This window comes from Notamacropus eugenii, chromosome 4, assembly GCF_028372415.1.
Source record: "Notamacropus eugenii isolate mMacEug1 chromosome 4, mMacEug1.pri_v2, whole genome shotgun sequence".
Lineage (NCBI taxonomy): Eukaryota > Metazoa > Chordata > Mammalia > Diprotodontia > Macropodidae > Notamacropus > Notamacropus eugenii.
The window spans coordinates 19,313,950-19,339,004 of NC_092875.1; the positions used below are offsets into that span (position 1 = coordinate 19,313,950).

The 25,055-nt window shown below is 42.4% G+C and overlaps 1 long non-coding RNA gene across 1 annotated transcript; it reads left to right on the top strand.

Moving 5' to 3' along the window:
- The first annotated feature begins 402 nt into the window (after positions 1-402).
- On the top strand, positions 403-24,254 carry LOC140498058 (uncharacterized). The gene is made up of 3 exons (XR_011964990.1): positions 403-461; positions 8,744-8,853; positions 23,991-24,254. It is a non-coding gene; the product is annotated as an uncharacterized lncRNA (long non-coding RNA).
- Positions 24,255-25,055: the final 801 nt, after the last annotated feature.

Genomic DNA, 25,055 nt, shown 5'->3' on the forward strand with positions numbered 1-25,055 from the left:
AGAGAGAAATAGAGATGGGAGAGAGAGGAAGCAGCAGGGACAATGGAGAGAGAGAAAGGGAGAGAGGGGGAGAGAGAGAGGGAGAGAGAGAGAGAGAGTGTGAATGGGTGGATGGATGGATAGATGGATGGATGGATGGATGGATGGATGGATGGATCCATCCAGGTGGATGGGAAAGCATTTTAAATATTTCCTATGTGTCTAGCACTGTGCTAAGAGGTATGGATACAAGTACAAAAGCAAGGTCACTTCCTGCTCTCAGAGTGCTTACATTCTATGGTAGAGATAACACATATTGAGGAGTCAGTGGGGGAGGGGCGTTTTAGTCATAGCAATGGTGGATGAGATCATAAGGGACCCAAGAACAGTTACCAAGTTGTTTTGATCTTTGTTCCAGAGATTAAGAGTCTGAGACTAGAAGAATGGGAAAGAGGGAGAAAGGGAAATGGAGAAATGGAAAGGTAAGAAAAGGGAGAGAGGTGCTGTAACATCTTCACGCCTCCCTACTTTCTTCAAAGACAGGAAGGACTGAGATGGAACTTTTTCCATATAAACCTCTAGACTGTCTATGAAGAGTGAGGACTGTTTCAGGTTTATATGGATATTTGTCATTGCTAAGAAGGGCCAATAACATGACAAGCCTCCCTTTAGGATCTGGACAGTAACTGTGTCCCAGGGCCATCCCACCCCTATCTCAGAGGGCAGTGCCCATAGAGTGAAGAACAGTCCCATGGGGAAGGGCATTCCCCAGCCTAGCCCTTAAATACTGTTCTGGCTGATCCCTGATTCTCTAGGATCTGCCCACAGTCTGACTTCATCTATGGCATCTCCAGACCCCTAGACTTCTTGGTCTTGGGCCCTGTCCTGTGATCCATCATGCTCTGGTATGAAAAGGAGAGCATATGGAGTCCCAGATCCTAGGGAAAAGCAAAGAAGACCTGCCCTTATAAAGATGTGGCAAAGAACTGAGATGCGAAAACTGAGGCCCGAGGAGATAAGACACCATGTCCAAGGTCAGACAACACACACAAGGTCTTCTGACTCCAGTTCTCTCTTCCTTCTTCCCCAACCTCTGGCCATATGCGGTTCTTGACCCGCCTACCAGGTTTTTTCCCTTTACCTCTATGAGAGACAAAAAGAGAGAGATAATAGAGATGATCGAATCCTCTCAATGTAAGGAGGGGGTGAGGGGGGGCAGGCGACTGAGTTCAGGGATGGGAAGTGACTTATCTAGGGTCACACAAGCAAGAAAGAAGTAGCATAAAGAGAGGGGTCAAAGTCCCAGAGAGAAGACCTCATGCTTCCCAGAGACACCCTCTTCAATTGTCTGAGGTGTTTAATATTACAAGGTTATCCATGTTCTTAGTCAACTCTAGCCATGAATGTAAAGCAACCTGTTTTTACAACAGAATTGTTTAACCCTGCACCAATTAAAAGTACCTGTTATTAAAAAAAAAAAAAAAAACAGGGTAATTATGCTGCAATTAGTTTGACACAAGACATTAAGCAGATTATTATCAAAGCCTGGAAAATAGTAACTTCAAAGCAATTTCCTCCTTAAAAAGAGGCATTTGCATGCTACCATCCAAATGGAATCCTGACTCCAGGCACTTTTTAATTCAGAAGAATTTGGTTTCCAAGATTGTGGGAGCAGCTCAAGCTTTATGACACTGGAGGCCTGAATTACAAATTAAGTTGGCTGGTTGGGAAAAAATATCTTCTTATAACTTGTGGCCAAGACCACAAAGTTGTGGGTTGTGGTGTTCCTGGTTTAGGGAAGGCCCTAAAGGCAGATGAAAGTTTTGGGTAGTGAGTCAGGAGCCTTGGGTGATCAGCAGGTAAACACCTACTATATAATTCAAAGACAGACAACCTAAGCAAGTTCTGGAACTATTCTGTGCCTCAGTTTCCTTGTCTATAAAATGCAAATAATCATCCTTTGGCTTCCTGCCCTACTGGGCTGTAGTAAGGAAACTACTTTGACAACTTTGAAATGCTAAAAGATTTGGAGTTATAAAGATTTGGCCCTAACACTCACTTGTTAGCCTTTCTTTCTTACAGCCTCCATTATCTCGCCTGTAAAATGAACAGTATTACAGATCCCTCCCAGCTCAGACCTTTCCTGTTCTGAGGCCCCTCCCAGCTCTGACATCCTCTCCCAGTTCTGACATTTCCTGTTCTAAGGCTCCTTCCAGTTTTGACATCTCCTTTCCTAAGGTTCCTCCCAGCTCTGATATTCCCTGTTCTAAGGCCCCTCCCGGCTCCCTGTTCTAAGGCCCCTCTCACCTCTGGCACTCCCTATTTTAATGGCTCTTCCAAGTCTTACATTGTGGATTAGAAGTCCCCTGGCGTTCTATGAGTCTGTGGCTGTAACCAAGAATAATATTCTAAGTCTAAAGCCAAGATTCTGTCCCAAGAGCTAGAAAGAAGCTGACATCCTAGCATAGAAAAGTTGAAGACAAGATAAACAGAGGGCAGCAGGACAATCAGGAAAGGGAGGGGAATGAGCAGAAAGCCTTACAAGAAGCCAGAATCTGGAAAGCCCTTTATCCCTGCCTTTGGCCTCCCTCTATCTCCTAAAGGAGCAGAGCTGACCCTTTGGTAGATTCCTAAAGCCTCGGATCTCCTTCTCTGAATTCCATTTTGAAATATGTGAAATAAAATGCAAATGATGACTAAGGAAGCCCAATGTTTTCAGCTCACAGATCTCAGGTTAAGAACCCTCACCGCAGCATTACCTGACCCAAGTCCCATCCCCTCTATCAGCCTCTGTGTCCTCACCTGGAGATGGAAAAATAACATCTGACCTATCTCGTGGCAGTATGGCCAGTATCCCATGAGATATTGGGCTCAATCACTTGGTAAAAATTAGAAGAATTTCACATAAAAAAATGTGATTGTTACCACCTCTCTAGATGACATAGTGGAAAGAACTCCATAAAATGCAGAGATTATATTAGGCAATTTCTAACATTCCATGTATCTGAGCCCCCACTTTTATGCTTCCATCCTGTGTGGCTCTGGGCAAAGCCCTTGGCCTCTCTGGTCTCTGTTCTCAAATGGAAAATGAGGTACTTGGATTAATGATCTGTAAGGTCCTTTCTAGCTCTGACATTCTGAGTTGAGTCCCATCTCTGAAACTTAGGTACTCTGTGACTTTGGGCAAGTCACTTAAATTCTCTGTGCCTCGGTTTCCTCATCTGTCAAAAGAAAGGGAGGAGTGGGGCTCCGTGATTTCTAAGGTTCCTCCCAGTTCGCTGTGTTCTAGGATCTTAACTGAGCCTCAACAGCAACTCTGTTATGATGGTCTTTTTAAATGTGAGAAAACTACTTCACTATATCACGGAGTTGTGAGTCTCAGATAAAATCCTAAATCATAGAGGGAGAGCTGGAAGGGGCCTTGGAAGTCACTGATGAGGAAACTGAGAAACAGAGAATTTCAGTGCTGTACTCAGAGTGAGACAGTTAGCAACTGCCTGCCTGCCTGACTGCATAATCCTTTTCTCTGTTCACTATACCATCCTGTCTCTACAGATAATAGATGGAAGCCATTTTGAAAACTTTGGGGGACTATAGGGATGCCAGCTAATTTTGAGCAGAGGGAGGAGGAAAAGAGAAGCAGCCAGCAATTCAAGGGGCAAATTTGTCCAGAATTTACAACTCCAAGAACTCTGTTACACACACACATACACACACACACACACACACACACACACACACACACACACACACACACACACACACACCTGCCACAGTTTCAGTTTTTATGGCTATGTGTTGGACCAGGAACAGCCCTGGCCTTGGGGTCAGGAGATCCGGGTCACAACTTTGCTGTGTGACATGGGGTAAATCCCTTCCCTTTTCTGGGCTATTACTTCTTCATCTACGCTATGAGAGGGCTGAGCTCTAAGACTCCTTCCTTCTCTGACATTTGATAGAATAGCTGTTACCCAGAGCATTTACCTGAATACATGAGCTTATTTGGGGGAAGGGAGCAGGGCTTGAGAAGTGGGGTCTCTTGTCTATTGGGAGTTGGATCCCCTGGATCCTTCCTGAGGCTTTCTCTCCTTCACCCTGAGTCCTGCCAGATCCAGCCAGTACCCTTTGTCTTTGCTCAAAGGGTATGGATTCCACAGAGAACAGAATGAAGGAGCAGCAGCTCCAGGGATGATGGCTGGGGGGAGGGCCCTGAGCCTGTCCCTTCTGTTTCCATAACAACAGAGCTTGCATCAATCTTACTGAAACCCCCGTTTTCCAGCTCACTATCTTCACTTTCCATCATCTACATACCTGCTAGGGTATGGCTGGGGAATTTGCCTTGCTGAACCAAGGGATAGTATGTGTGTGGGAAATAGGTGTGGATGTGAGGGGGAGATGAGGACAAGATATGTAAATCCTGGGTGGATTCAGCTCAGCTGTGCCATGGGCCCATCGTGGACTCCCAGGAACTCTCCAATGGGAAGGGCTGTGGCAGGCAGACTGCCAGGGCTCACTCAGACTGCGTAGGTGACGTTTAGGTCTCTGGGTTAGCCGACAGAGCCACCGAGGTCCAAGTCAGAGGTCTGACTTCCATGTGGGTTGGTGAGCATCACTGAGTTCCAGAATAAGAATTCCTATTTCTATGATACTTTGAGATTTTCAAAGTGTCTGCCTCTCAACCAGACCTACAGCTAGAGAAAGGCAAGTGAGGCTTTGCCTGAGGCTGCCGAAGTTAGAATGATGACAATCCTCACAGGTATCGCTTAAGAGGCAGTCAAGAAACAGCAGAGTTTAGCACCCAGTTATCAAGGTGAATGACCTAAAAGGAGATGATCCCCAGAAGTAGAATAGAAACCTTTGGTGGACATGGGCTGTTTTCTCTTCTGTCTTTGTAGTGTTTATATCAAGTATGGTGTGATGGATAGAAGGAGGGGGAGGGATAGAGGAAGGAAAGAAGGAAGGAAGGAAGGAAGGAAGGAAGGAAGGAAGGAAGGAAGGAAGGAAGGAAGGAAGGAAGGAAGGAAGGGGAAAGAAAGGTCATACTTTCTGCCTCAGGCATGGATTAGTGGTAACTAGAATGGCTCTTTTGTCCAAAAAGTCAAATACAGTCCCAACATTTACGATCTAAGTAACACTGGTCAAGCCCCAAAGCACTTCTGAGTCTCATTTTATTCATCTGTAAAATGAGATGGGGCGAGGCTGACCCAATAATGGGGAACTTCCAGTGAAGAAACTCCTCCTGCCAATGCATATCAGTACCTGCACTTCAACATAAAGTCTTTGAGTTGCCTGGGGTGCTTTGAGATTAAGTGACTTACCCAGTGGCAGATAAATGGCACAAATGGAAGAATTCCCATTTTAAAGATGAGTTCAAGTTTCTTGCCCCATAGCTAGAAAGTGTGGGAGCCAATACTAGAATGTTCCCCAATGTGTTAGACTCCCTTATCCACAGTCCTAGACCACAAACCATTCTTTTAGATGTGTTCATCTCACATATACATGTCATTAGGACCAAATGGAGAAGGGTAAGAGAGTGTGGAGGACTCAGGGAATGCCATCTCCACTCTTAGCAAAGGCAACATGACAGGACGGCAACATAATATGGTGGAAAAAGACATTTGAGACTTGGAGTCAAAAGACATATATTAAAATTTTTACTCTAATTATTAAATGTGCACCTTTTAGGTGAGCAACTTTATCTCTCTAGACTTCAGTTTCTCAATAAACACAAGAATAACTATAGTCAGAAGGTAGTTGATCAAGGAACCCCAATCAAATGATTTCAGACATATGTGTTCCTCTCTACTCATCTCTCGTATGGTTACCCAATCTGACCATTGGTTAATCAGTGTTCTTAATGTCATTGGGGCAAACCAGGTGGCTCGATAGATACAGCACCAACCTTAGAGTCAAGAAGACAGGAAGTCAAATATAGCCTCTGACAATTAGTAGCTGTGTGACCCTGCGCAAGTCACTTGACGTGTGTCTTTCTCAGTTTCCTCATGAGGCTAATGGACTTGACTGCCTCTAAGATCACTTCTAGCCCTAGCTCTATGATACTAAGAATATTTGTTCTCTATATGCTATCACACCAAATGCCTTTGCTTTAATTGTGTAAACTGGCTGACTATTAAAGGCAAGCTCACCAGTGGGGACTCATGAGGTATAGTTTCAGAAGTATATCCCCAGTATGTCCCTTGAACCCAAAGCAGTTATTCCCCTGGCTACCCATCTTTCAGGTGAAAGCAAGTTTGGAGTACCTCCCCAGGGTCTTCAGTGATTTGAGGAGATACAATATGGGAGAGATTTGAGGCTGTAAGCTCAGCATCAGACAACTTTTCTTGTATACTGTGGCAGATATTACCTTTGGGGCATGGGATAGACTGGATGACTGCCAAGCTCCCATTCTTTCAGCTTTCAATCAATCGCCTGATGGCACTCAAGCAGCTGACTTAGCTTATTCTTAGTCTTTCTTCTAGAGCTGTCAAGAGCCCTGAGACATTAAGGGACTGGCCCAGGGTCACACAGACAGTATGTGTCAGTGGGAAGACTTGAATAAAAGTCTTCCTGACTTCAAAGGCCAACTCTTCAACTGCTAAGCCAGTCATGTCTCACTATATGTTGTGACAAACGTGAATCTTTTTAACCTCTAAAGGACTCTATCCAAAGTAGTACTCTTGGCCCTGCTCAAGATAATGGTGAATGAACCAGTTCATCAGTCCCCTGTTTAGATCAATTGGTTATTTCTCTGGGATGACCTGAACTCTATCTTTAGTTTGTTTTACTTGAGGCAAATCACCATTTGGCCTCAACTTTTACTTCAGACTTAGGGTAGAGAATTAGCTGTAACTTTTCCTATCAAGCCACTGAAGGGCAAGGGGTTTTCAAAGAATTAGAACTTGGATGTGGAAGACTATAGAACAGTGTCAGGAGCAACAAAATATAAAAGGCCAGAGGTGGAAGATTGATTAAAACACAGAATGTTAGATTTGGAAGGAGCCATAGAACAGGGAAGGTCAGAGCTGGGAGGGACCTTAGAATAGGGAAGGTCAGAGTTGGGAGGGGCCTCAGAACAGAGAATCTAGGCACTCTGAGGATCCTAAAGGACTTTAGACTATTGAATGACAGAATTGAGAGGAGCTATAGAATATTAAATGTCAGACCCCTAATAAAGAGCTTTAGACCTTAGAATGTCAGAGGTGAGAGAGACATTAGAATAGAAAATGTCAGAATTGGGAGGGGCCTTAGAACAGGGTTCACAACCCTAGAATGTAAGAGCTAGACTGTCCGTTAGAACACAGAAAGTCAAAATTGAAAGGGACTTTAGAACACAGACCATCAGAACTGGAATAACTCTGATCACACAGAATACCAGAAGTTTAAAGAAGGGCCTTAGAAATCATTTAGTCTCACAGATCATATCACTGCAGAGCTAGAAGGAGCTTCCAAAAGCAACAACTCCAATCGAATCCTTTTTTCAGATGAAACTGAGTCCCAGAGAGGAAAAGGAACTTGCTGAGGGTCCCAGAGAGAACTGGTGGCAGTGCCCATGGATGGCGTGATGCCTGGTGGTCTGTCTTGTGTCCACCTTCCATGCAGCCTTCAGAGGTGCCTACCATGATGCCCTGCGCACTTTTATGAAATGGTATTTTATTAAATAAACAAACTGGAGCGATTCCAACAGATTTATGAACACTTCCTCTCTTCTCACTTGTTCGACCCATTGCAGATTTACGGCTCTGCATTAACCTCCCGAGCACTCGTAAAGTTTACTAAGATAATGTTGGCAGGAGGGAGAAGGGATTTTTATAGTTGGATAATAATTACAAAATGCAGAAAGTACTAGGGGAATCTGCTTGTTAGTTATGCTGGGCACCTGGTCAACAGTTAGGCCGTATACGGTGCTCCCTGAGCTACTGGTCAAGATCCCGCCCCTCTTTAGGGGTCTCTTCTTCCTCTTCCCAGAGCTCAGCATGGTACCTGGCACATAGTAGGCACTTAATCAATGTTTATTGGTTTACTGATTGACGGTTTGGTGCCCAGTTTCAAGAGGAGTATTAGCAAAGAGTCAGGACACTCAGAATCGGGACTGCTTCACAAAGCAAGAAATGGGAGGGAGATTATTTCAAAGATGTCCTAATAACAACATAAAGAACCATTCAAATGTTAGCCCTTAGAGGAGAGGCCTTAGAACATAGTATATCAGAGATGGAAGGGGCCATAGAGCAAAGAATGTCTCACCTCGGAGGGACCTTAGAATACAGATGGTCAGAGTTCGAAAAGACTTTGAAGTACAGTAAGTCAGAGCTGAGAAGGGTCTTAGGACATAGAAAATCATAAGCGGAAGGGAATGTACAACAGAGGATGACATAGAGGGCTGAGGCCTTAGGAAAAGGAATGTCACAGTTGAATAGGGCCTTAGAATATAAACTGCTAGAGCTGGAAAAGACCGTAAGTCATAAAATGTCAGAACCATGAGGTCCCCTAGAAGATAGGGTTTTAAAGATGGGAAAGTCTCGGTAGCATAAATTATCACGGTTGAGAAGGACCTCAGGACATAAAATATCAGAGATGCAAGGGACATTATAACAGAATGCCACACTGGAAGGAACCCTAAAACTCAGAATTTCAGAGCTGATGGGAATTTAGACCAGAAAACGTAGTATTTTAGATCAGAAACAGGACTTAGGACATAGGCTTATAGAATGTTAGAGCAAGAAAGTCTCTTAGAGTTCACCTAGTCTACTCATTTCATTTTTTTCAGGTGAAGAAACTGAGATTCCAAGTGGTTCATGGTCTTTCTTGAGTCCTAACTAGTAAAGAAAGAGAGTGGATACAGACTTGAGTCCCTTGACCCCACACCCACTATGCCATGTGAGTATCTCAGGCATAGAATATCAGAGCTGGTAGTGACCTTAGAACGTAGAAAGCCTGAGTTAGAAAGTTTCTTAGAACATAGACCTCAGAATGTCTTAGAATCTTAGAACATTAGCCTAGAAGGGATCCAGGAGACTGGTCTACACAATTATCTCTTTTTAGGAGGAGGAAAAGGAGGGCAATGGAGAGAAGTGGCTTGCTAAACATACATTGAATGAATGGCACTCAAGACTTGTAACAATTTCTCTATTATCTTCATCCCTTCTATGATCTAAAACTCTTTCTTCTAGATTCAGTGTAGTATAAAAGAAAGAGTATTAGCTTACAGAGTCAGAGGATCTGAGTTCAAATTCCCAGCCACTAACCCCTGTCACTACCTGTACAATTTAGGGCTCTATATGCCTCAATTTCCTCCTCCATAAAATGAGAAGATTACATGTTCTCTGAGCTCCCTTCCTGCTCTATGCACAGTCCGACAACAGGGTAACCAGAAAAGCAAGGTTAATTTCTCTTGAAGACCCCATTAAAATTTGCCCCCTAATCATCTTCCAGTTAGCTGATAAAAGTCTAGAATTCTACAATTCCTGATTTTAGGCCCCCTCTACCAAAATGTAGATTTGTAGAAACATGATATCCATGATAAGAATCATGAATGGGGAACCTGAACACCTGGTTTCTAATTCGCTCTTGGATATTAACTTTCTATGTGGCTTTAAATAAGTAGTTGGTTCATTTCTGGAACTCAGTTGGTTTATCTGTAAAATGGGATTAAGAACTACTTATATATCTCTACCTCAAACTATCACCTCTGAACAATTGTCTTGGAGATTAAGTGAGTCCATTCACTTACAGCATCCTGGAAATGGAAAGAATAGTTTCTGAGAGGTGGTGTGTGACAATGGAAAGAGACAGAAAGCCTTAATGATACTGGGTAAGGCAGTCTCAGTTTCCTCCTCTGTAAAAATGGGGACAGAGTGGAGTAGATGGTCTCTACTGTCCCTTTCCATTCTAAATCCCATGACCCCCATTTAGCCTCACCAGTCAGTGGAAGATACCCAGCAAGACAAGTCATGTACACAATACGATTTGAGGAAGTCATTTCTAGAAAGAAAAGTCATACTATCTTCCACCAAACTGTAGCCATGCCTGTAACCCCACCATCAGTAGTGCCTTCCTCTGAACTAAGTATCTTCAGTTTATGCTGGACTTTTTAGAAATCCAGCTCTCTCTGGAAGGGAAAGGTCACATTAGACTAGAGGAGGTCAGTGGATCAATGATGGGAGAGAGAATAGGACAGTAGAGAGTATCTCAGGTGAGACAGAGGCAAAGGTACCTCCCTTTCAGACCTCTCTCTCCTTGCTGCTGTCTTTTATCTTTCTGGCACATAGTAGGTATTCTTTAAATGCTAGTCAACTGACTGCTGCCTTGACCTCGTCTTAGACCCCTGTCTAGGTCCAGTTTTTGCAGGGCCTGGCTCATACTAGCATTGGTGACTCAAAGAGATGCGTACTAGGAAGTTTGGCCAATGGGAATGAATGAATTTAGAATACAGCCCCATTAATTAAACACAGACCATGGGCATCTAGACCCCCTCTGGTCACCAGCATAAGGCTTCTCCCCAATGTTTCCACTGGCATCCCCTATCACCAGCACCTCCAACACACACACATATACACACACACACACACACATACACACACCACCTCCCCCCTTCCGCACGCCTCCCTGAGATTTGAAACTCAAACAAGAAAGTATGAATAATGTAGTGATATTCTTTCCCTCTTCTTGCCTTCAAATCCTCTGAGGATGAGTGAGAGGCTTGTCTGCCTCATTAGTGACTGCTCAGCCATTTGATTTCGGGAACAATGAACGTACTTTGCCTCAAATTTTCATACCAAGTTGCGTCACCGGAGTCAACATGGAATTTTTGAATTCACATAAAAATTTAATGGTGTGATCTGCATATTTCTCTATTTCTATCCGCCCGCCACCCATGCTCCCAAGCTCCCCTCCAGAAGATAACGACAGACCAGGGAGAGGAAGGCTGACAACCCTGGCCCGCCATCAAAAGGCCCATTAATAACAGATGAGCCGATTGTCTCCTAATGAATACTGCAATCCTTTCTCCCTCTGTCTTCCTGGGGTCCCTAAAGTCACCAGGGGGCACAAACCAAGGGTTGGGGAGGGGAATGTTTCATGGGCAGCTGCGAGGGGCTCAGAGAAACTCTGGACATGGATCCTTAGTGCCCAAGTAGATCACTTTCTAAATCAAAGCTGATAACCAACAGGATTTAGAGATTAACACTGGCTCAGGGTTCAGGATACCTGGGCAAGTTCCTTCCCTTCTTAGAGTCTCAGTTTCTTCTTCTGTAAAAATGAATCAGTTGGACTTGATGATTTCTAAGATTTCTTTCAGCTTAAATATTCTTGTCCTGCTCAGCTCTGACAAGGTATACTCTAAGTCTCTGCCGACTCTTGCATTCCTATGTCTCTCATTATGTGTTCTAAGGCCTCTCTCAGCTCTGTTATCGTGTGGGCTATGTTCCTACAGTCATTGGGCTCAAATTTTCTGTGTTCCAAGGTCACTACTAGCTTTGACATTCCACACTAAAAGGACCCTCCCTACTCTGATTACCTTTGTTTTAGTGTTCCTTCCAGCCCACATCCCATGTTCTGGGGCTCCTGCTAGTTAAGGCAAACTGTATTCTAAAGTTTCTTCCAGATGCACCATTCAATGAGTTTTTGTTTATAATTCACTCCTATTGTCTGGTCTTCGTGTTTCTTCATCTGTCCAGTGGAAATCACAATCTTTATCCTGACTACTTCCCCAGCTACCAATGGAACTGAGATCTCCTTCATGATCAGTGGTGCTGCTTAGTGGATAGAAAACCAACCTCAGTGTCAAGAAACCTCAGACTTAAGTCCCACATTGCAAAATTACTGGTTGAATGACCCTGGGCAAGTCACTTAACTTCTGAGTGCCCTAGGCAACTCTCTAAGACTCAAACTTACAGAATACGCAATAAATGAGACCATAGAAGGAAAAGTCCTGTGTAACCTATAAAGTGAACACACCATTTATTACTTATGATTATGATATTAGTGACTAAAGTACGGCAAGATGTCCATGGGGCCGACCTCAGAAAAAAAAAAAAGGAAAATGGAGAGCGTGAAAACCAAGTAAAAATCTTGCCACAAGCTTCTATCCTTAATCCCTGTTCTCCCCAGTTGGGGAAGGGGGCTTCCCATCATTCATAGGAAAAATGCAAAGTTCTTCTCTTGGGGATTGGATCACAGCGAAATGAGATTCCCCCCTCTCCCAGTACTTCTTGCTGGGCATAATGAAATGGAAGGAATTTCTGCTGAGAATGGTGATTACTAAGCTGCCAGGATGAGTGACAAACACCAATTCAGAAGCAGTACGGACAGGAATGGGTTTGATGGGGTGAGTGTGTGATTGTGTGTGTAAGAGATAGAGAAGGAACCAAGGACAGACAGTGACAGAGAAAGGAGTGAGAGAGGAGAGAAAGAGAGAGACTGAGATAGAGAACAGAAACATATATAGACACAAAGCAACAGAGGAAAAAGAGTGAGACAGAGAAAGAGAAGGAGGAAAAAGCAAGGAGGAGAAAGGAAGGGAGGGAGAGAGAGAAACAGAAAAACTCAAAGAGAGACAGAGAGAGGCATGAAGGAGGAAAGAGAGAGGGAGGCAGGAAGAGGGAGAGAAAAAAGGAGGTAGGATAAGGAAGAGGGTAGGAGGGAGAGAGAAAGGGAGGAGAAGAGGAAAAGAAAAAGAGGTAGAGATAAAGAGAGAGACAGACTGGGAAATACAGAGATACATAGAGAGACAGAGCAACAGAGGAGAAAGAGAGGGGAGAAAGAAAGAGAAAAAGAAAGACTGAGACAGAGTAGAGGAGAGAGGAAAGCAAGAGATAGAGGCAAAGTAGAGGGAAAGAAGAAAGAAACAGAAAGAAAGGGACAGAGGGGATGAGAAAGAGAATCACAGAGAGAGAAAGAGAACAGAGCGAGATAGAGATGAGATACAGAAAGACAAAAGGCAGAGACAGGGTGAGGAGAAAAAGGAAAAGACAGAGATGGATGAGAAGCAAAGGAAGAGGAAGGAAATAAGTATTTACTAAGCACTTACTATGTTCTAGGCACTGCGCTAAGACTTTACAAATATTATCTCATTCAATCCTCACAATAACCTTGAAAGGTACGTGTTGTCATCCCTATTTTTTTGGATAAGGAAACTGAGGCAAACAGAAGTGAAGTAACTTCCTGAGGGTCACACAGCTGGAAAGTAGTGTCTGAGATGGGATTTGAACTTGAGTCTTCCTGACTGTAGACCCAGCACTCTATCCACTAAATCACATAACCACTCCTCTCTCTCCTAATTACTTCTTTCTCTCTTAGTGCTTTTGCTTCCAGAATCCCCCTTGAATTCCAAAAGTTTGCTTCCTCTTCTCTTTCAAAATCTTGTCCATGGCTTCCTACTCCTTGAAGCCTTCTGAACCCTGGCCCCTTGACTGAACCGGTCTCTAGTTAGAGTACCTTGGCCAGGTCTCCTGAGCCTTCACTTCCCCCATTCTGGCTTATACTCTTGTGATTGTTTATACATAGGTCTTGTCTGCCCAACCCACACTCTATACTGCAGCTGACTATAAGCCCCATCATTATTATAATGATATATATATACACACACGTGCTACTTAACATTCATTACCATTTCTTAACCTCCCAATAACACTATGATTAAAACTTTAAATTTTTAAATTTTTATTTTAATTTTTTAAAATTAAGGAAAATGTAGCTCGTGTTAAGTGACTTGCTCGTGATCTTGCATGATAAGTGTCATATGAGGATTTTAACACAAGTCTTCCTATCTCCAGTGCCAATTATCTGTCCCCTATACCATGCCATCCTGCTTGAGGGCAAAGACTATTCCTCTTTTTATGCCCCCACAGTGAGAATTCAGAAACCCATCCATTATTTAACCAACAAGCATTCACTAATTTAGATTTGTATTTGCCAGTTCCGAGACATCTCCATTCCAAATGTTCATGTGGAGTATTTGTGCCTGGCCTGTGGGAGAGCCTTCAGAGCTCCCATTGGTCTGATCAGCCACAGTTGGACACACTCTACCTTGACCCCAACATAGTGGTGTCATTTTGGTCATCTTCAAGAACCAAGGAGGACAACCAACCAACTCAGGGCACAAAGTAAAACACTTGCTTAATCAAATCAAAGCAGAGAGGAGGGAGGGAAGATAAGGGAGTATGAGATGGAAAGAAACTGCATAAACTGTAGTATTTTGAGAATGGAATATTTGTGCATTGTAAGAAATGAGAAGACAATGAGGAATTCAGAGAAACATGGGAAGACATGAATGAACTGATATGGAGAAAAGAAAGCTAAGCCAGGAGGACATGATGTGAAAGAAACACAACAAAAATGAAAACCAGAAATAAAAGGAAGCTTAGCTGAGATTCGACTAATTAATCAAACAGAGTCTTGTAGGAGAAATAATGAAACATGCTTCCCTTTCCTCTATACAGAATATGGAAATAAAGATGGAGGACAGCTCAAGAGGAAACTACCAAGCAGACATAGTCCCTGGCTGGACATGATGCCCCAGATTAGAGCACAGAGAAAGATGGGAGCCAAGAGCCATAGATTTCTCTGATTCCTATCCATAGTCTAACCTTATGGTCTTCTCTCTCTTAGTCTCTACAGCCTTTGGGGTCCTCATTCTCCTGAGGGGGATGTTCTTGGGCAGCTGAGTGGTGTGGAGTCAAACTAAAACAGAAATTATGGCCACTAAATCATGCACACTTGGATATTGCCTTAGAAAACTACTTATTAATATTACCGATGTTTTAATCGTATTTTTATTTGTTTTGTTAAATAGTTTCCAATTACATTTTAATCCACTTCTGACCACGTTTGACACGTCTGGGTTGCAGGGATACTATACTACACTGGGAGTCAGAAAGACTTGAGTCAAATCCTCCCTCAGTTAATCATTAAGTGTGTGACAATGGGAAAGTCACTTAGCCTATTTCAGATTCAGTTTCTTCATCTGTGAAATAGGAATGATCAAAGTATCTAACTCCCAGGGTTGTCATGAGAATCGAATGAGGCAATATAGGTATATGCTTTGCAAAACTTAAAGTGCTACATTAATGCTAGCTACATCATCATTGTCACCATCATCATCATCGTCACCATCATCATCATCTTCTTCATCACTAGCATCACCATCATTACTTTTGTGAATCTTGTCCTGGCAGAAGTTTGTGACATTGGCACCAGGTGCAAAAAAAAAAAAATCCTACTTATAACTCTGGTGGTTGAACAACCAGTCAGAGCTGAGAAGGAATTTAAAAATGATTTATTCCAAACTTCTCACTTGACAACTTATGAAACTAAAGACTAGAATAACCACCAAATGGCAGAATGTACAGTTTTCTAGACCCTAACTAGAGTCAGGGGGCAGCTAGGTGGTACAGTGGATACAGCACCAGTGCAGGAGTCAGGAGGACCCGAGTTCAAATCTCACCTCAGACACTTGACACTCACTAGCTGTATGACTTTGGGCAAGTCACTTAATCCCAAATGCCTCATCCTGGCTCATCTCCAGTCATCCTCATGAATATCTGGTCACTGGGTTCAGATGGCTCTAGAGGAGAAGTGAAGGCTGGTGACCTGCACAGCCCTCCCTCACTCTAAACAAAGTCAAGTGCAAGTCATATCATCATTTCTCTGATGGCATGGTCTTCTTCGGCAGCAAAGGATGAACACACACAGCTAGAGTCTCAATAGATCTGAGTTCATTCCACCCTCAGATTTACTAGGCCCTAGACAAGTTATTTGACCTTTGATCCTCAGTTTCCTCATCTGCAAAATAGAGATATTACTAGCCCCTACTCCCTAAGATTGTTGTGAGAATCGAATGATCCATACATAAGTGTTTAGGTGCTATATAAGTAATAGTCATTATTATTGAGAAAGAACTTGTCCTTGATCCCAGGGTAATGAGCTCGATTTTATTCCCTCTGAAGCCTACGGGCACTAGACTTGAAGTAATAGGACCATAGGCTTATAAATTTAGACTTGTCTAAGAGGTCAACTAAAATTCAACCCCCTCATTTTACAGATAAGGAAACTGAGGCTTAGGAGGCGACTTCCCCTAAGTCACCTGTGAGACTTAAGGAAAGTCACCAAGGTAGTAAATCTCAAAGGCAGGATGAACCCAGGTTTTCTGGTTCCAGGGTCACAGCTTCCCAACCATGACACACTCCTAGCTCTATTACTTAACAACTTTGTGATCTTGAATGAATCACTTCCCCATCGTAACCTTGGATGCCTGCTCTGCAAAATGAGATACTTAATTCAATTTGTTCTAAGTTTTCTTCCATCTTTCATTCAATATTCTAGGTTCTAAAGAAAGCTTTCTGTTCCTGTGTTCCCTATTCACACCAACTCTAACATTCGGTTGTTATTCAGTCATTTCAGTCCTATTTGATTCTTCATGACCTCGTTTGGAATATTCTTGGCAAAGCTACTGGAGTGGTTGGTCATTTCCTTCTCCAACCCATTTTACAGATGAGGACACTGAGGCAAACAGAGTGAGGTATCTTACCTAGGGTCACACAGCTAGAAAGAGCCTGAGGCTGAATTTGAACTCAGGTCTTCCTGACTCTGGATCTGGTGCTCTATGCACTATGATACCACCTAGTTGCCTATATTCTACTTATTAAGGTCCCTTCCACCTGTAGAAATCCATTTTCTGTGTTTTCCCATCCCTTCCAGGGTTCACATTCTATACTCTCTGTTCTAGGTGCCCTTCTAACTCTACTATATTATGTTCTATTTCCTAAGGTTCTGTCTGCCTCTGCAAGCCTAGATTCTAAGGCTCCTTCCAACTCTGGCATTCTATGCTCTCTGTACTAAAGCTGAGTCAGTTCCCTCTCTCACTGACATTCTATATCCTAAGGTAATATTCAGTTCTAATGGCTAAACTGAGGCCCTACCTGGCTCTAATTCCTCTGTTCATAGAGATAATTCTGGATCGAATCTTTTTTATAACGTGTCTCTCCAACAGGACCAAAAGAGTGGCTTTGCTTTCCAAGCACTAAAAATTCCCCAGGGTCGTAATCACTAAGTATGAGTTAATGTTACCCCCTGATCCCACATCTTTTAGGGCTTTTTCACCGAGTGAGCATCAGTTGACTGTACTTGGGAACAGCAATTCTGACCACAGTCAAGAGCACTCGGGGCTCTCCCATTGGCCCCACTGAGAGCCAAATGCACACCTGCTGCGTGAACACAGGAATTAAAAGTCTCTGAAAAATTGATTGTATCCATTCTCTTAACCTCACCCCAAACTGAACATAAATTGTCTTTGCTTATAACACTTCTGGCATTCGGTGCACTGCACCGAGTGACATAAAGCGACAATAAATTTAGGCCCCACCAGCATGAAAGTACCTAAAATGCCACATGTCATTAATATTGACAGGTTCTCAAAGTGAAACTTGGAAATGTTTCAGGTGATATAAATTAAAATAAAAATATATACTTTGTCCTTGCAAAGGGGATAGGATAAAATTAAACATGGCAATGGGGGATGGGGATGGGTGCGGGGAAAGGCAACATCCAGGAACATGGGACAAAGAAATGTCTCCGATGAAGTCCCAGTAGATCTTTGAATCACCTAGGGTGTCCTTGCTGGGAGGGGCTTCAGAACACTGAACTTCAACTGTTACATCTAGAAGGGATCTCAGACCCTAGAACATAGGAAGCCTAGGAAGGGAATCAGAACATAGAACATAGACGGAACTTTGCAACAGAATAATGTCATAAGTGAGTGGGACTGTACAGCACAGAACATGGAATGTCAGACCTGGAAAGCATCCCAGAAAAGTTGGATTTTGAAAGCTGGAAGAGACCTGAAAACAGAAGGGGGAATGTCACTGTTGAAAATGTTATGAAAACAGAGAATGTCTGAGGTAGAAGCGACCTTGGAATAGAGAAAGCCAGAGCTGGGACAGAGTTTGGGATATAAAATTTCAGAACTAAACCTTAAAACACAGATTCACTCTCTGGACTTTGCCAAAAAGCTTTAGTTTTTTGTTTTTGTTTTGTTTTCAAGCTAGATGGCAGTGGATAGAGCATCAAGCCTGGAGTCAAGAAGACGAGTTTAAATCCGACTTCTGACACTAACTAGCTGGGTAACCTGGGGAAAGTCACTTCACCCCTACCTCAGTTTCCCCATCTGTAAAATGGAGATCATAACAGTAGCACCAACCTCCTTGGTTTGTATTGAGGTTGAGTTGGGTTGTATTAAGGGTCACATGTGATATTTGCCAAGAAGCTCTCAGCATACAGTAGGCACTTAATAAAGGTTTGTTCCCTCCCCTCCCCACTCGTTCTCCTGTGTTCTCCCCTCTTCTTGACCCCAATGGTGAAGTCTTTCTGTAATCTCTATTTTGATATAGGACTCAGACTGCCATCTTTTATTCTCTGAACTTTGCCCTCATATCCCTCTTAGAACCTGTCCTCCCCCTTTTAGCCCTTTTATGTGTAAAAATAGAAACCCCTTGAGGAGAAGGAATGCCTTTCTTTTTGTTTTAATTTACATCCCTGGCACTTAGCACAGTGCTGGCAAGCAGTAAGCACTTCATAATGCTTGTTGACTGAATGCTGAATGCCAGAGGAAGCACCTTGGAAGAAAGAATTGAGGTTTTTGTTTTGTTTTGTTTTAATGAAAGGAAGTTTAGGCTTATAGTTTATAGTTGATAGAATTTCAGGGCTGAAAGAAATCTTACAAAGTAGAAGACGGAGAACTAGAATGAGCCTCGGATAATCTCTGGTCATTTCCTTTAACCTGGGCCTCAGTTTGCTCCTCTGTAAAATAATGGGTATGGCAAAACCCCCTTGGCTGCCAGCAGCCCCCAGACCCATGATTCGTCCAGTCCAAAGGCTCTGACTCTTCCATAACCACGCTGAGGGGTGAGCTCCTTTACCCTTCAGCTCTCCCCTCCTCCCCCAGGCCTGATCCTTAACTCTGCCCATCTGCCAACCCCCTTCCACCACACACACTCACTAATAGTCCTCCCCACCCCCCTTGGCTCAGCTCCCCTGCCTGAGTGCTGGCACAATTGGAGAAGGGCATTATGTAAATGTTGTTATGCAAATTGCCCCCCTTCTCCCTTGCTTGCTGGACTCCTGTGCCCTAATTAACTTGCCCATGCCTAATGTTTCAGCACTTCCCTCCTCCCTCCCCCCACTCTAAGGAGGAGAAGGTCCATGTCTTTAGGTACATAACACAGCCTAATAGCTCCTTCTTTTGGACGGGTGAGCAGTTTCAGAAAGCTGACATTTTTATCTTCCATCTCTTTCCAACATAAATGTGTCCATTCCCACACACACACAAGCACACTTGGGCCTAGTTGGTACAGCCAAGGAAGTCAATGAAATCTCTCTTTTTCCCCTCCCTATTCTGAAATCAGACTCCCTAATCATGGGGATCACAGCTTTCGGGCTAGATGGGGCCATACAGATCATCTGGGCAATCCCTTCATGTACAGACTATCTGGGTACCTCCTTCACTGGTCACTGGAGGTCAGAAAGGCGATGACCACCCAAGGTCACACAAGGAGTTTAATAGCAGTGAGGATTTGAATCCAGGGCTTTTGCCTCAAGTCCATCACTCCTTCTCTTCCATTTTTGCTGTGTGCCCTGCATTCCTTTCCCATAGCCCCCCACCTCCAATCTAAACACCTTCCAGAAAAGCAGCAAATCCCCAAACTAGAAGGAACCTGAGAAGTCATCCAGCTGAACTACTTTCTTTTACTGAAACTGAGGCTCAGAAAGGTGTGATCATTGGCTGCAAGTCATACAGGCAGAAAATCACAGAACCTTTCAGTATTTAGCACAGGTCATCTGACTTCACAGTCAGTCGTAGAGGCCATGCTCAGAGGACTGGTGCCCAGAACTAGGGGACTGAGGAGATCACTGACCTCAGCTGTGGTTAGACTCCATTTTCAGTATTATGCTCACTTCTAGCCACAAGAACATAGGGAAAACATTGACAGATATGAGTGTCCAGAGGTAGGCAACTAGAATGATGTGGTGGTCAAGGGAGTGCTACATGTGGATGAGATGAAAAACGTAAGGATGCTTTCTGGGAAGGACTTTAGAAAAGACTAGGTCAGAACTGGGGGGGTGGTCCTTAGAACAGAGAATATCAGAGCTGGGAGGGACCTTAGAACATGAAATGTCAGGTCTGGGAGGGGCCTCAGAACAGGGCATATTAGGGCTGGGAGGGGTCTATGTCAGAGCTAGGGGGGCCTGAGAACAGGGAATATGAGAGGCTGGAGGCACCTTAGAATATGACCTATCAAAGTGCCATGTAGAATGTAGAAAATGAGCACTATGTATTTCACAGATGAGAAAAATGAGTCCCACAGAAGTAAAAATGACTCATCCAAGGTCACACAAACAAAAAAAAAATCAGAATGTATCAAAAATGTATAACAAATAATATGCCAAAAGTATACAGTTTAAATTATACAAGCTGTATATGGTATTTCTTGGTAATATAAAGAATGGTCTCTTACAACTGTGGTCCTATTTAGCTTAGAATCTTTGGACTTTAGAACCCAAGATTCTAGGACATGTAGAATTAAGAACCTTAAAATCTGATATTCTTAACAGCTTAGATTCCCTCCTGTTTTTCAGGGGAAGGCCTCCCTCTGCCCCTGCAGCCCCCCTCTGTCCCTGATGTCCCCGTTTCTCAATGGTGAGCTTTCAGAGACTTCATTTTGAGATGAGGCCAAGACCAGTCATCTTTTATTCTCTGGACTTTCCCACCTTGCCCCATGAAGATCTCCCTACCCTTTTTCAGCTCCTTTTTGTTTGTGGTCTAAAGTTGTTTTAAAGGACAATCTCCATTTTCTAACATTAATATCTTATTGGACAATTGGCTTCTTCCCCAAACTTTCCTTCTGCACCTCAGTTGACATAAAAATGATAGAGAAAGATTCCTGGGTAGGTTGGATCATAGAACTGGTTACTTTGTGATAATTCACATGTCCTTCTAAGAGCCCATGAAGTGTGACTCCATTGAAACTCCATTCTCAGGGACACCGGCGTGTCAACCTCATTGGCCAATGTCATAAGAGAGGCTTCGCTGTTTTCCAAATAGGGTCCCTAAGCATAAATATTTCCCATTTGTGACACATAGTCCTTTGGTCTCACCAGAGGAAATACTGTAGTAAAACCCCAATAAATTTCTAGAGGCATAAGCAGACTCGGTCAATTTATTGCAGGTTTTGACTTTAATAATGTTTGGTCTTAGATTTGGCCCTAATTATAAATCATTCGCAAAGACAGTTTAAAATATAAGCAAATCCAACATGGCATTCTTATTATCTACTTAATATCTCCGACCCAAAGATTTACTGCGGTGCATTCTGGGAATTAAGCAAATGAGGAAACTTTAGATAAGAGCGAAATGTGGTAAAATTATAGTTTTGTCATAAAACATTGATTGATCAATGATCATTGTAAAACCGTGGTAACTACGCAGGTGTCAACGTAAATCAGAAAGAGGTGGGATTTATTCTGGAAAAAACACTCTATTTCCCACAATTTTGACCACCGTGTTAATATGAACCTGACAGATTTACTGTGGTTTTAGCTTAATTAACTCCATTTGGTGTGGATGTGCGTCCATACCCATACCATTGTAATGACCACATGCTAAGGTGTTTCTTACTGTATTTAGCTTTGCCCTTCACCTAGGGTTATGGTTGCCTTTGACTATTTATTTATCTATGTTCCAAGCTGAGTTCCAGGAGAACTCATGGAACACTCAAACTGGAAGGAACCTTAGAAAATAGAACCCAGAATGTTAGAGCCAAAACAGGTCTCAAGATGATGGAAAGTTAGTAAACAGACATGGGATGTCAAACCATGGAGAAGCCTTTAAAAATTAAAATTTTTAGAAATAGAAATTTCTAGAATTAGAAAGGACATTAGGATAATGGGCTGTGAAAATACAGAATATGGGATGTTAGTGACAGTAGATTTTCTAGAACAGAGAATGTCCACAGGAATTCCAGAATGTAGAACAGAAGTTAAAACAAGAAGGATGTTGGCAGGGGGTGGAGAAAAAGCATTTATATAGTACCTATCATGTGCCAAACACTTTACAAATATTATTATTATTATAAATATTTTTATCATTAAGATAATAGAACACAAAAAAAACCCAGAACATAGAATGTCAGAGGTTGAAAGGACCTTAGAATGTAGAACATAGATTATTACAGCTGGCAGGAACCTCCAGGATCCTCTCATTCAACATGCATTTTCTGTAAGTAAGGAAACATACATTCTACAGTGAAACACAGAGAAGCTATGAGACTTATTTGTTCACAGTTATTCAGTGAGTTAGAGACAGTCAGATGCAACGGTGGTTAGGTTGCTGATCCCAGAGTTAAGAAGACCTGAGCCCAAATCTAGCTTTGGAAACTTACAGCTGTACTCCCTTGGACAAACCACTTAAACTCTGTCTGCCTCAAATTTCCTCACTGTAAAATGGAAAGACAATACCATCCACCTTCGAGGATTGTTGTGAGGATTAAATGAGATAATATTTCTTAAGCGCTTAGCACAGTGCCTGATAAAGAATTGGTTTTTTTCCTTCCATCCGCATAATGAGTATGTTGGACAGGATGATCTTTGGGAGTCTCTTCTAGCTCCAATATTAATTGGGTCTCTTATCGTAATTAAATATGTCACTATTATCAACTGGTGATGATGATGAAGATGCTGTTGCATGTCAATGTCACTTTAAAGTTTATATTTTCCATTTCAGGGAATCAGAGTTAGAGCTGGTAGGGACCTCAGAGGCCTTCTTCATTTTACAAAGAAGGAAGATAAAGCCCAAAGAGGTTGAGTGATCAACTAAAGGTCACACAAGAAATGTATCAGTGGTAGGATTTGAACTATGTCCTCTGATTCAAAAGCCAGTTCTCATTCCACTGCTTTAGTTTTTTAAAGAATACCATCCACAGCATTTTAATGACCTCATACATCCCAAGAAAACAAAGGTCTAGCTTTCTTAGTACCAACATTCTACTGGTATTGGAGTATGGTCATTAAACATGAAATAGAACAATCTCCAAAGAACCAAAACACACAAAAGCATGGTCCATGATGGGTGTGAACAGGCTGCAATATATAACAAAGATCTATGAAGAAGGAAGGGAACATTTGTTAAGCACTGTTCTCAGTATGTTACAAATATTACATTTGATTCTCACAACAGCTATGGTAGATAGGAATTAACATTTCACCTCATTTTCCAGTTGAGGAAACTGAGGTAAACAGAGGTTAAGTGATATGATCACAATCACATAGTTAGCAAATATCTGAGGGAGGATTTGAACTCAGGTCTTCATGACTGCAGGCCCAGAACTCTATTCACTCTACCACCTAGCTGCTTCTGTCCAGGGTAGGTAGAAAAGATAGAAACATATAACATATAAGAACTGCCCTTGTCCATGGTAGGGGAGAAAAGGTGTCAGCATATAACATATAAGCATCCAGAAAGAACAGGAGTAAAACATATCATCAAATAATTGTATGATAAGAATGAAAGATGAGCTGGTTACTCGTCTCAACAAGAGTTGAGAGATGGAGAGATCAGAGATTCCACTGTACCCTCAAAATGTCAGGAGAAAATGAGGAAAGTTTCTGTTATATTGGGTGGGTTGTTTCTGGGGTGAATTTATAGAAGGACATGGTGTTGTCTTAAAAAGACAATCATCTCAGAGGATGGACAGGCATGAATCACTTGCAGTATGTATCCCTAAAAGAGATTCCCAAATTCCTGAGTTAATTGTTTCTGAGTATCTGAGCAACAGTAAGCTACTATTCTCCACACCTGTGTCCAGGGGTGTGCTGGAGTCAGCTTGAACCAGCTTCAGAGAGCAAATCATTAAGCTACAAATCAAGGTCTGATTTGTTATGTTGAACTTCTAGACTTTAGAGTGATGAATAAAATATGAATAATATAGATTAAATTTTAAAATTTGTCTTGTGCATTTTTTCCCCAGAGAGCTGGTTGTTAAACCCTTTCCAGTACACCTCTGGCTGACAAGTGAAAGTGTTCTTGAATAAATTGAATTAAAGAAAGAAGAAACTGTGGAGGGTCATAAAGAAGAATTTCCTAATGTTATGACAACAATTACTAAAATGGCCAAAAGAAGGAGAGAATAGGGCAGATTCATCTGCTGAAATCTTCAAGGAAGAAAAAAATCAGACCACTTAGGTTTTTGTGAGGTCTTTAAATGTGGGACCCTTGAAACAAGAAAAAAAAATAAAATACAATCTCATTTTTGAATCGTACTGATGCTCTCCTTAAAAGTAATATCGTATCATCAAAACATCTGAGATGTTATTACACTGTAAAAATTCATGAGGATGCCCTAACAAGTCAGCCCTGAATCTAAGTGGCAGTGTAGTGCAATGGAAGGGAAACTTGTGTAGGAATCAAGAAGACCAGGATTCAAATCACATCTCAGATCAAATTACCCAGTTTCCTCATCTGCAAAATGAAAAAGTTGGATTCATCAGTCTCTGATATCCCTTGCACCTCTACTGTATGAGTTTATATGATCTCCTTTAGCAATGGCTCTATGGTTTTAAAGTCTCTTCCTACTCTTGTATCCTCTATGTTATCTCAAGGTTTCTTTCAACTCTAGTGTTCTCTATTTGATATTCACAAGATCATGAAATCTTAGAAGGGACCTCAGGATCCATTTAGGCCAACTCATGATTGACCAAAGATGCCCAAAGAACACTCTTAGAGGCTGATCACCCAACCATTTCAGACTCTTTCTCACTGTATTCTAAGTTATCCCATATCTCTACCATACTGCAAATAAGTAGTCACATAGCCCTTTCTTGAAGAAATCCAATGAGGTGAAACCTTCTGAGGCAGCCTACTCTTTGGACAAGTCCAATTGTTAGGATATTTTTTCCTTGAAGTTTAAATATACCATTCTATAACTTCTATCCAGTACAAGTAGGTGGTACAATGAATTGAGCACCAGCCATGGAGTCAGAAAGACCTGAATTCAAATCTAGACTCAGACAATCACAAGATGTGTGACCCTGGG